Source organism: Bison bison, unplaced genomic scaffold (genome assembly GCF_000754665.1).
Source record: "Bison bison bison isolate TAMUID 2011002044 unplaced genomic scaffold, Bison_UMD1.0 scf7180017864491, whole genome shotgun sequence".
In the NCBI taxonomy this organism is placed as follows: Eukaryota; Metazoa; Chordata; class Mammalia; order Artiodactyla; family Bovidae; genus Bison; species Bison bison.
The window spans coordinates 11,190,546-11,207,892 of NW_011495050.1; positions in this window are offsets into that span (position 1 = coordinate 11,190,546).

The window sequence follows — 17,347 nt, forward strand, 5'->3', positions numbered from 1 at the left end:
GAATCATTTTGGTGTATACCTGAAACTAAAGAACACTGTGAATCAATTATATTAAAAAAAAAAAAAAAACTACAAAGATCCAAGAGAAGTGCAAAACTCAATTGTTTTTTAAAAAAAAAAAAAAAAAAAAAAAAGAGAGGAGAGAGCAAGCACAAGGGAGAGGGAGGAAAGAGATGACCAATATTAAGAATGAAAGAACATCCATATAGGTTGTATAGACATCAAGAATTGTAAAGGACTATTATATAAGACTTCATGTCAACAAATTTAATAAAATTGCTCTCTTAGACAAATGAATAAATTCCTTGAAAGACATAAACTACCAGTTTACTCAAGAAAAAATAGATAAGAGCTTTATATATATTGAAAAATTGAAGTTTTTCATTAAAAAATCTTAATATAAATGCATGTACACACAGATGCTATCTCAAGAACATACACACAAACTGTCAGGCCCAGATGGCTTCACTAGTGAAATCTTACAAACATTATAAGACAAAATAATATCAGTTCTATATAGCTTCCCAGAAAATGAAAAAGAAATATTATCTAACTCACTGTATATAGTATTACCCTTTTTCTTTCTATTCTTCAGATACTGTAATTTCTAATAATGCCAAAGAATGTTCCAACTACCACAAAATTGCACTCATCTCATAGGCTATATATAGTCTGTGGCAATGACAAATAGATTCAAGGGATTAGGTCTGATACAGTGCCTGAAGAACTATGGACAGAGGTTTGTGATATTGTACAGGAGGCAGTGATCAAGACCATCCCCAAGAAAAAGAAATGCAAAAGGGAAAAATGGTTGTTTGAGGAGGTCTTACAAATAGCTGAGAAAAGAATCTAAAGGCAAAGGAGAAAACGAAACATATACCCATCTGAATACAGAGTTCCAAAGAATAGCAAGAAGAGATAAGAAAGGCTTCCTCAGTGCTCAATGCAGAAAAAGCTAGGAAAACAAAGAATGGGAAAGGCTAGAAATCTCTTCAAGAAAATTAGAGATACCAAGGGAACATTTCATGCAAAGATGGGCACAATAGAGGACAGAAATGGTATAGACCTAACAGAAGCAGAAGATATTAAGAAGAGGAGGCAAGAATACAGAGAACTATACAAAAAAGAACATCATGACCCAGATAACCATAGTGGTGTGATCACTCACCTAGAGTCAGACATCATAGAATGCAGTCAAGTGGGCCTTAGGAGGCATCACTACAAATAAACCTAGTGGAGGTGATGGAATTCCAGCTGAGCTGTTTCAAATCCTGAAAGATGATGCAATGAAAGTGCTTTACTCAATACGCCAGCAAATTTGGAAAACTCAGCAGTGGCCACAGGACTGGAAAAGGTCAGTTTCATTCCAATCCCAAATAAAGGCAATGCTAAAGAATGCTCAAACTACCACACAATTGCACTCATCTCACATGCTAGTAAAGTAATGCTCAAAATTCCCCAAGCCAGGCTTCAACAGTATGTGAACCATGAATTTCCAGATGTTCAAGTGGGATTTAGAGAAGTCAGAGGAACCAGAGAGCAAATTGCCAACATCCACTGGATCATCGAAAAAGCAAGAGAGTTCCAGCAAAACATCTATTTCTGCTTTATTGACTATGCCAAAGCCTTCGATTGTGTGGATCACAACAAACTGTGGAAAATTCTTAAAGAGATGGGAATACTACACCACTTTTCCTGCCTCCTGAGAAATCTGTATGCAAGTCAGGAAGCAACAGTTAAAACTGAACAAAGAACAGCAGACTGGTTCCAAATCAGGCAAAGGAGTACGTCAAGGCTGTATATTGTCACCTTGCTTATTTAACTTACATACAGAGTACATTATGCAAATTGCTGAGCTGGATGAAACACAAGCTGGAAAAAAGATTGCTGAGAGAAATATTAATAACCTCAGATATGCAGATGACACCACCCTCATGGCAGAAAGTGAAGAAGAACTAAAGAGCCTCTTGATGAAAGTGAAAGAGAAGAGTGAAAAGTTGGCTTAAAACTCCACATTCAGAAAACTAAATCATGGCGTCCAGTCCCTTACCTCATAGCAAATAGATGGGAAACAATGGAAACAGTAAGAGAGTTTATTTTGGGGACTCCAAAATAGTTGCAGATGGGGACTGAAGCCATGAGATTAAAAGACACTTGCTCTTTGGAAGAAAAACTATGACCAACCTAGACAACATATTAAAAAGCAGAGAAATCACTTTGCTGACAAATGTCTATATAGTCAAAGCTATGGTTCTTTTCAGTAGTCAGGTACAGATATGAGAGTTGGACCATGAAGAAGGCTGAGTGCGGAACTGTGATGCTGGAGAAGACTCTTGAGGGTCCTTTGGACTGCAAGGAGATCAAACCAGTCAGTCCTAAAGGAAATAATTCCTAGATATTAAATGGGATGACTGATGCTGAAGCTAAAGCTTCAGTACTTCTGTCACCTGATGGAAATAGCCAATTCATTGGAAAAGACTCTGATTCTGAGAATGATTGAAGGCAAAAGGAAAGGGTTGCAGCAAAGGACATCATTACTCAATGAACATGCGTTTGAGCAAACTCTGGGTGATATTGAAGGATAGAGAAGTCTGGTGTGCTGCTATCCATAGGGTCACAATGACTGGGACATGACCTAGTGACTGAAAAGCAATGACAAATACTCTAATTTTATTTTCACACTTTCTGGGATTATCTCCCAGCCAGGGTTTCTGCATAGCTTTTCATACTTACTTCCAAATGCAGAATTCTAATCTGCTACCTTTAATATGTATGACTGTAGCTTTTTCTACCACTGTTTCTGTTGACTTTGGAAACAGTTGAGTGTTACTCTCAAGCAGGTAAGCCACAAGCATTCAATAAATGCGCTATCCAGTTACATTTGTTTTTCAAAATTAAGCTGTCATCAAGCTTCTGTTATGTTTTGGACACTTTCCAATGTCTAACTTTTTCTTCCAGTTTTTACCTTTGTTTTCATGGGGTATTCCCATCATCATTGTTCTCCTTTGGCATTACTGAAAAAAAATTTATTTTTTCTTCCAGAGCATACTTTTTAAAGGTTTATTGACACAAGAAAATATGACATATTTGAAGTGTATATCTTAACAAGTTGTGGCATATGTATACATCCATAAAACTCTCACCATAATCAAGCAAATACCCATAAAGTCACCTCAAAATTTCTTCATGTTCCTTTTAAATATCCTCTACCTTTTTTTTTTTTTTTCTGTCCCAGAGATATATTGTTTTGCTTTCTATCACTAGCGATTAGGCTGTATTTTTAGGAATTTTATTAAAAAAATTAATACAGTATTTTTTTTCTGGCTTATTTCACTCAGCATACTTGTTATGTGATATATTTGTGTGGCTGTACGTGTCACTAGTTTATTCCTTTTTATTGCTATGTTTTCATTTTATCATTTTGCCATTATTTAGTCCTTTACCTGTTGATTGACCTTTGGTTTGTTTCCAGTTTTGGGTTATTCCAAATGAATCTTGTATAAACATTGCAAACAAGTATTTTTTTTTTAATAGACTTATGCTTTCATTTATCTTGGGTAAATATCAAGGAGTTTAGTGGCTAGGTTTTATAATTTAGTTTTTGTATAATATAATATTTTAAGATTCACCAAATAGTTTTCCAAAGTGATTGTGCCACTCAAAATCCTCACTGCAGTGCATTTGAGTTTGAGTTACTCTAAATCCTTGCCAATATTCCTTTTACATATCTTTGATTGGTTGGTGGTGATGGTTTCATAGGAGTATATATATGTATCAAATTTTATTCAAACATACACATTAAAAGTACTTACAACATTATAATCAATAAAATTATGATGGTCACTTAATTTTTTCTGTGAGCTATAATTTTATTTTAAAATATAGATATATACATGCATTCATTAAATTTCTACAATGTGTGTGTGTGTTTTCTCCCAGCTCATGCTTTAGTATTTGTTATAGGTATTACCAGATTTTAAAATGCTACCCTTACCTGGTATATGTACTACATTTGATTCTTTTAAAGCCACAGTAAGATTTCATATGTAAGGAAAATGAGACAACAATTTCAGAAATGCACATGGGTTTAGTCTCTAACTGAAATCTCATTTTGTGCTGTGCCACACTACTGATTAATGAATCATTTACAGATGTGGAGAGACTTTGATATGTGTGTGTGTGTGTATAGCATCTGAACAGAACCTAGAGTTTCTGAAGCTCCTAGATTCTTTGCTCCTAGCCTCTACCAGCATTGTGTGCAGCCACTTGATTGGTTACCTGAACAACAAAGGTAAAGAGCAGCCAGACAGCAAGAATGATGAACAATGTCTTATGCTCCAGTACCTGGCTTTTAAATACAAAATGTACCACTTGAATATCTATCTTGGCAAACAGCTGGAGGGTGTGCCACAGCCCAGAGTGGACCAAAGCCTGACTTCACTACTGTAGGGGGTTTTATTGCAAGTTCCCAAAGAACATAATACACTAGCCAAGATGCTGGATTTGGAAGCAATGGGGCTAGGCTAGACATCTGGTAGGTGAATTGCAAGCAGCAGTTATATACTGTAGCCATTTATACCAGCTGTTTCTCTCCATTTGCCAAATTGTTACATGGTATTCTAACTAAAGTGTATGTATCTGAAAATTAGAGCTTCACTATCCTTTTTAAATGTTTCATATTATAACTTTTATAATTAATACAAGAAACACTGATAACATAATTGCCCATGAAAGAAGGAATGAACTGTAAGTCCTTAAATATAAATTATATCACACATATTAGCATGGCTGTAAACAGCTTTAAACCTTTTATAACCTGTTATGAGACAAAAGATGTCTCTCATCAAGGATGATTCTCAAGGTATTCAGGAGACTATTAACAAAAAGTCTAGAAAAATAATTGTGTGAATCTAATTCAAACATAATAGTTGATATAAAAATTTTAATGGAAGCAAATAAACATAAATTTGAAAAGGTTTTATTTGGACATATATAAATTTTGTTTTAATAGTTATTTAAACACTTCACATTTATTGTAGTCATATGGTATGGGAAAAAACTGTTATTAAGTTTCCAAGTTATATAGATTCTCCTACATTCTCTGTAATTTATTGCAGTTAGGAGTACCTGTAGCATCATTTCATATGGATGGATGCTGTGAAATTTGGTGAGTGCTGCCCAAGCAAATGTAATATCAAATAGCAGTTAGTGATCAACCATTGCTTCCAGCCTCCTGTGTAAAGATGATACTCTTTTGAATGTCCTTTTTAGCAGATACTGTTCACTTAAAAAATTAGGACCCTGTCAGAAAAGTTATAACCACTTCCAGTACTCTATAGGAATTATAAGGTGATCTATCTAAAAAAGTAGGGAGGTCATCTAAAATTTTGAGTTACTTTAGTCCAATCCACAATATTGAGAAGTTCAGTCAAATTAATTTTTGAATTTTCCCCATAAGCCATGGAAGCATAGATAGCCAAAGAGTGAAATGGTTTCCTAAAACAGTGATAGGGGAGGAATTTTAAGGCATTAACATTTTTCCTCCCTCTTAAGTACACATGCAGCTTGCATATTAAAAAGGAACCCAATTCTGTATATCTGCATGAGCTGCAGTATTCCTGATGTTTTAGTAATCTTTTATAAAAATATTTTTCATTTGCCTTCCCTTCTCTGCTGCTGCTGCTGCTAAGTCGCTTCATTCGTGTCCGACCCTGTGCGACCCCACGGACGGTAGTCCACCAGGGTCCCCCGTTCCTGGGATTCTCCAGGCAAGAACACTGGAGTGGGTTGCCATTTCCTTCTCCAGTGCATGAAAGTGAAAAGTGAAAGTGAAGTTGCTCAGTCGTGTCCGACTCTTAGCGACCCCATGGACTGCAGCCTACCAGGCTCCTCCATCCATGGGGTTTTCCAGGCAAGAGTCCCTTCTCTATGAGGGGTTAATTCACTCCCTCCAGTTCTTCAGACCTAGATACCTGGTGTTACCTTTACTCATCTCTTTTTCTAACACTTGACATGTGGGTTATAAAAAAATGCTAATGGTTCTACCTTTGTAGTATATCCAAAATCTCATCTTGTGTACTCCATCACTAACATCCACCTCTCACATGCAATTCTCTTTCTGTTAGATAATTACAGTTTAATAAACTCCCAACAGGTCTTTCTATTTTTTTTCCTTTGTTTCCTAATAGTCCTTTCTTAAAAAGCAAGGATGACTATTGTAAATTTAAATTATGTCATTCTATGTTCAAAATCCCACTGTGTCTCCTATTTCAATTAGAATAGACGCAAATAATGGTCCTCAAGATCCAGTAATGATATGCCCCTGTACTAGTGAGGGTTCTGTAGGGAAACAGAACCAATTAAATGTGTGTGAAGATATTTATTATAAGGAATTGTTTAAATTGTCTCATAAAATTATGGAAGCTGAGAAGTCCCGTCATCTTGTGTCTGCTGGAGACCTAGGAGATGGTGGTGTGATTCAGTAGGAGTCTAAAGGTCTGAGAAGCATGAGATCTGATGGAATACATTCCAGTTCAGGTCCTAAGCCCTGGGAACCAAGACACCAAGAGCAGAAGAACAATGGCCCATCTCAACAAAAGGCAGAGGAAGGAATTGTTCCTTCCTCTACCTTTTTGTTACATTCAAATCCTTAAAGGATTCAGTGATACCCAAACAATTGAAAGTGAAAAGTGAAAGTGAAGTTGCTCAGTCATGTCCAACTCTTCATGACCCCATGGACTACAGCCCACCAGGCTCCTCCGCCCGTGGGATTTTCCAGGCAAGAGTACTGGAGTGGGTTGCCATTGCCTTCTCCAACCCAAACAATTGGGGAGGGCAAATCACTTTAGTGAGACTACCAACTCAAGAGCTAACTCCTCTTCAGAAAGTGGAGTCTTAACTGCTGGATCACCAGAGAAGTCTCAAGGGTCATTTTTTTAAAATTAATTTATTTATTTTAGTTGGAGGCTAATTACTTTATTTTTTTTTTTTTCTCTAATTTTATTTTATTTTTAAACTTTACATAATTGTATTAGTTTTGCCAAATATCAAAATGAATCCGCCACAGGTATATAGTACTGTGGTGGTTTTTGCCATACATTGACATGAATTAGCCATAGGTGTACATGTGTCCCCCCGTCCTGAACCTACCTCCTACCTCCTTCCCCATTCCATCCCTCTGGGTTGTCCCATACACCATTTTGCTCATGTTTTAGCTGCTCTGGACTTTTAAATTTCTAAAGATACAAACAACACAATAAAACTAAGGATTTTGCTGTATTCTTTGCCTACAATATTATTTTCCTACATATCGACTAAGATTATAACGTCACCTCTTTTAAATCATTGTTCATGTGTCACCTTCTTAGTGAGGCATATTTAATATTCAATCTTAGCAAGTCTCCAACATTTCAATTATTTTCTGTGGCTCTCATTATCATACTAAATTATTATAAATACAATTTATTTTGTAGATGTATTTACTATTTCATGTCTGTCCCTTTCAGTAGGGTTAAGTATCATAAAGAGAGGAATTTTGTTTGATGTTTTACTCATTGAGGAATCCCAAGCACAGAGAAACAGGCTTCCCAGTTGACACTGGTAAAGAATCCACCTGCAGGAAGTGCAAGAGATGTGAGTTTGGTCCCTGAGTTGGGAAGATCCCCTGGAGTAGGGAATGGCAACCGGCTCCAGTATTCTTGCCTGGAAAATTCCCCGGACAGAGGAGCCTGGCAAGCTACAGTCCATGGGGTTGAAAAGAATCAGACACAACTGAGCATGGCACAAGCACAGAGAAGAGCCTCTGGTGTAGAGTAGCCATTCATAAATTTTCACTGAATGAATGATAAATGTATGTATGAATGATGTCTTTTAGAAGGAAATGTGCTTTTCCAGTTCACTTAGTGATTTACAAATGGTCTGTCAAATTACCCTTCACCTAAAAATCAGAAAAGAAATATGGAGGTAGTTTCTGCAGTAGGTCTCTGGAATAGTGGAGTGAATTTTTCTTTCATGAATTAAGTTTTCTCTGAAGAAACATGATTGGAAATAAAAAAAATACAGTGCATATATTTAGTTTAATAAACAAAGCCTTAGCAGGGTTTAGAGGAGAATGAATGATCATAAGTTCTAAGTTAGTGCTGCCACTGCTGCTGCTGCTAAGTCGCTTCAGTCGTGTCCGACTCTGTGTGACCCCACAGATGGCAGCCCACCAGGCTCCACTGTCCCTGGGATTCTCCAGGCAAGAACACTGGAGTGGGTTGGTATTTCCTTTTCCAATGCATGAAAGTGAAAAGTGAAAGTGAACTTGCTCAGTAAGCGTCCGACTCTTCGTGACCCCTTAGACTGCAGCCTTCCAGGCTCCTCCGTCCATGGGATTTTCCAGGAAAGAGTACTGGAGTGGGTTGCCGTTGCCTTCTCCCTAAGTAGTGCAGTGCATGGTTTGACTAAAACCCAGGACCCCAGAGAAGAGTGTATGTGTGTGTGTGCTAAGTCATTTCAGTCATTTTTGACTCTGTGTGACCTCATGGACTGTAGCCCACAAGGCTCCTCTGTCCATGACATTCTCCAGGCAAAAACACTGGAGTGAGTTCCCTTGCCTTCCTCTAGGAGATCTTCTCAACCCATGAATTGAACCCATGTCTCTTACGTATCCTACATTGGTAGACAGGATCCTTACACTAGTGCTACCTGGGAAACCCCAGAGAAGGGCATAAAACTATAGTAAAAACTAAAGAAACAAAAATAAGCAATCTTTAAACCATTAATTCAACTTAATTTTTCTCCACTTCATGAAAGATACCTTGCTAAATATAGTAGTCATTTTGAGGATAATTATTCAAGAATATTAATTTCTTGTAAATGAATAATATTTATGCAGAGGTAGACTTGTGAAACTATAAACCTTATTTTATTGAGATAAGCAATTACATTAATGGGGCTATTTCCGAACTTCCTTTTCTTTCCTATTCAACTATGATACTATTACTACTTCTCTCAGCAACATTAGTACCCTCTGAAAGTGATACTGTTGTAATGGGCTCTCTAGGGGAACTAGGGATTCCTTCAGCTGCTGTTTCTACAATTTTAGTCACTTCCTTACTATATTTCTTGAGTCAAAAGTAGTTGGAATCTCTTGGAAATTTGATATCTTTACATTTGTAGGGGGAAAAAAAAACCCAGCGATTTCTCAGAGTGTTATTCTCCTCAAACTGTAGTATCATTTGATTTGACCATGGGGCAAGTTTCAACCTGGACAAGCAGAGCATAGAGGGTTAAGACTTCCCCTAAATAGTACTGAGGATTGATGAAAAGTAGAGACAGAAAAGGGGACCTAAATGGAAGCAAAGCTTTCACACTTTACTCAAAATGTTTTTATCAGTAGACTGCTAATAAATATATCTATTACAATATCCAGAACAACCAATAAGCAAAATATGCAAAGATATGTTCAAAAACACAAGAACTGTTGGTAACTTGGGAAGACAAAAGGAACAAAAGAAAAACAAGCAGAGGAAACCAGGAGAAGACAAATAAAATGATAGGTTTAAGAGCTGATATTATCAACAATTGCCTTAAATAGAATGGAGGAAAAAAATATGACCAAACTGTAAGCCATGTACATGTGACTCACTTCAAATTTAATAACAAAGGTAGATCAAAGCAAAATGGTGGGAAAAGATATACCATACAAATATTAAGGAAACACATGCAGAGAAGTAGACCTCAGAACAAATAAAATTGCTAGAAACAAAAAGGGTCGATATACACTAGTACAATGATCAACTCACTGAAAAGCCATAAAGGTTTTAACTGCGTATTCACCAAACGTGAGACCCTAAATACATTAAGCAAAACCTAATTAAATACAAGGATAAATCAATATCTTATGATTATACAGTGGAAGTGAGAAATAGATTTAAGGGACTAGATCTGATAGACAGAGTACCTGATGAATTATGGACCTAGGTTTGTGACATTGTACAGGAGACAGGGAGCAAGACCATCCCCAAGAAAAAGAAATGCAAAAAAGCAAAATGGCTGTCTGAGGAGGCCTTACAAATAGCTGTGAAAAAAAGAGAAGTAAAAAGGAAAGGAGAAAAGGAAAGATATAAACATCTGAATGCAGAGTTCCAAAGAATAGCGAGGAGAGATAAGAAAGCCTTCCTCAGTGATCAGTGCAAAGAAATAGAGGAAAATAGTAGAATGGGAAAAACTAGAGATCTCTTCAAGAAAATTAGAGTTGCCCAGGGAACATTTCATGCAAAGATGGGCTCAACAAAGGAAAGAAATTGTATGGACCTAACAGAAGCAGAAGATATTAAGAAGAGGTGGCAAGAATACACAGAACTGTACAAAAAAGATTTTTATGACCCAGATAATCACAATGGTGTGATCACTGACCTAGAGCCAGACATCCTGGAATGTGAAGTCAAGTGGGCCTTAGGAAGCATCACTACAAGCAAAGCTAGAGGAGGTGATGCAATTCCAGTTGAGCTATTTCAAATCCTAAAAGATGATGCTGTGAAAGTGTTGCACTCAATATGCCAGCAAATTTGGAAAACTCAGCAGTGGCCATGGGACTGGAAAAGGCCAGTTTTCATTCCAGTTCCAAAGAAAAGCAATGCCAAAGAATGCTCAGACTACTGCACAATTGCACTCATCTCACATCCTAGTAAAGTAATGCTCAAAATTCTCCAAGCCAGGCTTCAGCAATATGTGAACCGTGAACTTCCAGATGTTCAAGCTGGTTTTAGAAAATGCAGAGGAACCAGAGATCAAATTACCAACATCTGCTGGATCATCCAAAAAGCAAGAGAGTTCCATAAAAACATCTGCTTCTGCTTTATTGACTATGCCAAAGCGTTTAACTGTGGGGATCACAATAAACTGTGGAAAATTCTTCAAGTGATGGGAATACCAGACCACCTGATCTGCCTCTTGAGAAACCTGTATGCATGTCAGGAAGCAACAGTTAGAACTGGACATGGAACAACAGACTGGTTCCAAATAGGAAAAGGAGTCCATCAAGACTATATATTGTCACCCTGCTTATTTAACTTCTATGCAGAGTACATCATGACAAACATTGAACTGGAAGAAACACAAGCTGGAATCAAGATTGCTGGGAGAAATAACAATCACCTCAGATATGCAGATGACACCACCCTTATGGCAGAAAGCGAAGAGGAACTAAAGGGCCTCTTGATGAAAGTGAAAGAGGTGAGTGAAAAAGTTGGCTTAAAGCTCAATACTCAGAAAACAAAGATAATGGCATCTGGTCCCATGACTTCATGGCAAATAGATGGGGAAAGAAGTGGAAACAGTGTCAGACTTTATTTTTCTGGGCTCCAAAATCACTGCAGATGGTGACTGCAGGCTATGATTTTTCCAGTAGTCATGTATGAATGTGACAGTTGGACACTAGAGAAAGTTGAGTGCTGAAGAATTGATGCTTTTGAACTGTGGTGTTGGAGAAGACTTTTAAGAGTCCCTTGGACTGCAAGGAGATCCAATCAGTCCATCCTAAAGGAGATCAGTCCTGGGTGTTCATTGGATGGACTGATGTTGAAGCTGAAACTCCAATACTTTGGCCACCTGATGTGAAGAGCTGACTCAATTTGAAAAGACCGTGATGCTGGGAAAGATAGAGGGCAGGAGGAGAAGGGGACGACAGAGGACCAGATGGTTGCATGGCATCACCGACTCAGTGGACATGAGTTTGGGTAAACTCTGGGTGTTGTAGATGGACAGGGAGGCCTGGCATGCTGTAGTCCATGGGACCACAAATAATCGGACACAACTGAGTGACTGAACTGAACTGACCGATAAATATACAGACATACAACTGTAATTGGAGAATTTGACATGTCTATTTCTTATTTCTTTTTCAAGCTCTATTAAAGTTTATTAAGATTCTCATATTGGCATAACTTTAGTTAGCAACAACCCTGATCACAGTCACACTAATTGCTATGTATAGCTTAAATGTGAATGGATTACTTCTCTTAAACAAGATTAATTGGGGAACGATTTGTGAATGAATATTATGTCCAAGACTGTGCATAATAAATATTTAGTATAATCACCTACATTCCTGATTCATTGGTTTTGATAATGAAATAATTGAAAATCACTAGTAGATTGTGGGTAGAGAAGGAAATGGCAACCCACTCCAGTGTTCTTGCCTGGAGAATCCCAGGGATGGTGGAGCCTGGTGGGCTGCCATCTATGGGGTCACACAGAGTCGGACACGACTGAATCGACTTAGCATGCATGCATGCATGCATTGGAGAAGGAAATGGCAACCCACTCCAGTATTCTTGCCTGGAGAATCCCAGGGACAGAGGAGCCTGGTGGGCTGCCGTCTATGGGGTCACACAGAGTCGGACACGACTGATGCGACTTAGCAGCAGCAGTAGACTGTGGTGAACTTAATAAAACATAAAACTTGATTTGATAATGATAAATTGTATGTGGTTGAGCAAAACAAGCCCAGCAGTATAATAAAAAAGCAACTACTTTTTTTTTTTTTTAAGAATGGATAGGAAACATGCATTTTTAATAAGAACATTTAAATTATACTCTTTGTAATAAAAATAATTATCCTCCAACAATTGAAATTTAAAATATAAAATTAAACAAAAGATCAAAACTATATTTAGTCAAAATACTCCAAGTGAGACAGATTTAAAGATTTTAAGCTAAAAATAACTGTGAAAGAAAGGTTGAAATATGCTAAATTATTCAGCAAATAATTTTATGTTAAAGACTTTTCAAAGAGAAGACTAAAGAACATACCTCACCTGTAGGCATAAAAGTGTTAATTCAAATTATATGTTCCTCTTGAAGTTTTTGGTTTTACTGATATATAATTCATATATCATGTAATTTACCCATTTAAGTGTACACTCAATGTTTTTAAAAATATATTCAGAAAGGGCACCTATTGCCACATTCTAATTATAAAACACTTTCATCACCTCAAAAATAAACCCCATACTTATCAGCAGTCATTCTTTGTTACCTCAACCCTTCTCCCTGCTACCCAAAATACACAGTTTTGTTGACTATTAATGTCTGTATATAGATTTCTCTATTCTGGACTTTTTATATAAATTGAATCATGCAATGTGTGGTCTTTCATGACTGACTGCTTTCATTCAACATAATGTTTTCAAAGTTCATGTTGTACCATGTATTGGTATTCTATTGTTTCTATTTGTCAAATGGTACCCTATTTTTGAGTATATAATATTTTGTTTATTCATTTATCACATATGAATATTTAATTGGTTCCAATTTTTCCTATTATGAATAACTTTCCTGTGAGCACTTGTGTAAAAGCTTTGTGTGGACAGATTTCTTTTGAGTATTAACTTGGGAGTAGACTATGCTTAATGTTTTGATGAATCACCAATTTTCTAAAACTATTGCGCCATTTTACAGTCACATCTATAATGTGCGTGTATTCCAATTTGTCTAGATTCTCTCCAATACTTTTGTCTCCAATACTTGCAGACAACCTGGTGGATGTAATGCCCTTTTATTATGGTCTTGATTTGCATTTTCCTAGTGCCTATGTGCATGTTGCTGAAATGTGCTTCTTCTAATTATAATATCAATATTTTAAAAGAAGAAAACATTTTAGAATACTTATATAAACATTAAATAGTGACTCTGATGACAAGAAAAAAGGTAAATGTTTAATAAAAAATTCAGGTTTGGGGAAATCCAATTACACATTCCACCAAAGATGCCATTGCCTTTTCTTTTCTTGGACAGTTAAGATGTGTCAGGGGAAGACCATATTAATATGTTTTTATACTATCAATGGAAAATTCCCCATTATTTTACCCCAAAAAAATATCTGAGAAGAAAAATATTCTGAAATAATCATGCAATATGTTGACTATTTTATTTTAATTTTGTTATGTGAACAATTTGTTGATACAGTAACACTTTTTCACTTCAAATTTATGGAGGAATTGGGTTAGCTGAATCCTAAATAAGGATAAGCTTACTCAACGAATATTATAAAGAGAAGGCTATCTCTTTTTATCTACCAGCGATACATTTTTTAGATTTTCTTAAGTTCCTGATCCAATTCTTCAAGTTGTAGGGCTATTATCAAGAGCCCTAGTACCTCTGAAGCGACTTAGCAGCAGCAGCAGCAGTAGCAGCAGTACCTCTGTATAGCAGTTTAGGTCCTTTAAGAAGCAGATGCTGTGATGGAATAGGAAATATAAGAGATTTGTTAGGGGAAATGCCTGTTTACATTTAAGGCAGCAGGAATCAGCGAGGAAAACTTCCAGATCATAATAAAATTTGATACTTTTAAAGGGAAAGGGGTGAGGAAGAAGGACTGGGTAGAAAGTGAAAGTCACTCAGTTGTGTCTGATTCTTTGCAACTCCATCGACTATACAGTCCATGGAATTCTCCAGGCCAGAATACTGGAGTGGGTAGACTTTCCCTTCTCCAGGGGATCTTCCCAACCCAGGGATTGAACCCAGGTCTCCTGCATTGCGGGTGGATTCTTTACCAGCTGAGCCACAAGGGAAGCCCGAATTGAGTAGAAAAAGGCTTAAACTGCAGTGTGACACTGAAAGAATATTAACAAGACCCCTAATGAGTTCGAAAACAAACTAACAATTAGAGAAGTTCCATGATGTGTATGAATTAACCAGTTCTTGTACTTTCATTCAGTTATTGACTGGGAGCATCCTGGAAATAGTGGCAAGAGGATTAATGACAGATTTCATGGTGCAGCAGCAGGACGCTGCTAGCAGTTTACTACATTACTTACAGTAGTTTCCCTCTTAAATGGAGATATGGGTGGCATACATCCACGGTTTCCATAGCTCATCCTTTACATAGTATAAATTCACTTCTCTGTCTATATTTTTGGAACAGTTCTTTCATTGTTTTTATGCAAAGCTTAGAAGAAGGAATTTAGTTAGATAGACTATAGGCCCCACCACTGCAGTTGAGCTCAGGGCTACAACTGGTACTCACCTTCTTTTCTTCCATTCATACATTCTAAATTTTCCTCACTCTTACTTTTATTTCCATGATTTTGTTAATCTGGCACTATGAGCTAAATGCTTGTTTCTGTAGGGTCTGTACCCTGGTGGTGAAAATCTTCTCATGGACAACAGGACTGCTGCACACGATCATTGACATTCATAATTTGGCAAGGTAACAGCAAGTGTTAGCGAAGAAGGATCTCACCAATACTCATCTCTGCTCCCATTGTGTTTAAAAGAAAAAAAAAGTATCACTGTCTGCTGTTAATCTGCATAGAATATCCCTGCCAGAATAATTGTTTTGCTATCCCTTATTAGGCTCTGGAAACCAGGCATTCAGAATGTTCAGGTAGAAGTTGTAGTAGGCAGCTGATTAAAACTTTACTTTATCTCTTGGGCTTCCCTGGTGGCTCAGATGGTAAAGAATCTGCCTGCAAAGTGGGAGACCTGGGTTCAATCCCTGGGTTGGGTTGGGAAGATCCCCTGGAGAAGGGAATGGCAACCCATTCCAGTATTCTTGTCTGGAGAATTCTATGGACAGAGGAGCCTGGCAGGCTGCAGTACAAGGGTTGCAAATAGTTGGACATGACTGAGTGACTTTCACTTTATCTCTTGGCAAACAATGACCCCTCATCCTTTTGGACCATATCCTCTAACTTCATAGGGCTAGTGTTGAAAGTTTAGGGCTTCCCCAGTGGCTCAGCAGTAAAGAATCTGCCTGCAATGCAGGAGATGCAGGAGACATGGGTTTGATCCCTGGGTTGGAAAGATTTCCTAGAGTAAGGCATGACAACCCACTCTAGTATTCTTAACTAGAGAATCCCATGGACAGAGGAGCCTGGTGGGCTACAGTCCATAACGTCACGAAGGGTCAGACACGACTGAAGTGGCTGAGTACACATACTGGTTGAAAGCTTGGAAGCACAGATTTCCCCAGTAGATCACTGGAACTAATGATAATTGGGGACTCTCTTGCTTTCATACTTGGACCACATATTTTACCTCCTTTGATCTTCAGTGAAGAAGTGAAGTCACTCAGTCATGTCCTACTCTTTGCGACCCCATGGACTATAGCCTACCATGCTCCTCCGTCCATGGGATTTTCCAGGCAAGAGTAGTGGAGTGGGTTGCCATTTCCTTCTCCAGAGTATCTTCCCAACCCAGGGATGGAACATGGGTCTCCTGCATTGTAGGCAGATGCTTTACCATCTAAGCCACCAGGGAAGTTTTTGATTTTCAGTAGTCATGTCTACTAAGTCGCTTCAGTCGTGTCCGACTCTGTGTGACCCCATAGACGGCAGCCCACGAGGCTCCCCTGTCCCTGGGATTCTCCAGGCAAGAACACTGGAGTGGGTTGCCATTTCCTTCTCCAATGCATGAAAATGAAAAGTGAAAGTGAAGTCGCTGAGTCTTCTCCAACTCTTAGCAACCCCATGGACTGTGGTGTCTGACTTGATGTCATGTTAAAGTACCCTACCTTCAATTTATGACACCCAGTTAATCTTCTGTGAGCCTTCTAGAAGTCATAATATATCACCAAGACTTGTAATTTCTATGGTAATGTTTCTGAATACAGCCTTCTGCCCAGTACTCACTTGCACAACTGAGTTAAACTAATCAAAGCTGTACCCTACTTGGCCCATTGGTGAACTGAAGGATCTTTGGAGATAAACTACATGCTCAGAGCATGTGAATGCAATACAGCCACAAGAGGAATCTGAGTTTTAGCAAAGTAAGGAAGAAAGATATGGAAATGGAAAATGCTATTGAAAATTGCTACATTGATTTTCCAGGCAAGAGTACTGGAGTGGGGTGCCATTGCCTTCTCCCGTGTAACGTAAGAGAATAACAATAAATAAGACCTGCATCAGTGAAATTCTTATCTACTTTAACTTCTAAATGGCTATCATCATGTCTCCTTTAGAGTAGAATAAAATCCTCCCAACTCAAATATTTGCCTTTTGTCTTACATTGTTCATTTCCAAAGTCAGAAATTTATATAGCAAATGTGATTATTTAACTCTACTGTTAAAACCATTCATTGCCTTTCTACTGCCTCCAGTCCGCCTGTCAGCTATATTTGCTATGGCAGGCATTCATCATGTGAGCTGTTAACTCTGCAGGTTTTCAAAATCTCTGTGGGTTCAAGACCCTGCCTGATCTTGCATTTGTTTACTTCTCGCTTCAGTAGCACATATACTAAAACTGGAACAATACAGAGAAGATTAGCATGGCCCCTGTGCAAGGACGACATGCAAATTCGTGAAGTGTTCCATATTTGGGGGCTTCCCTGGTGGCTCAGAAGGTAAAGCATCTGCCTGCT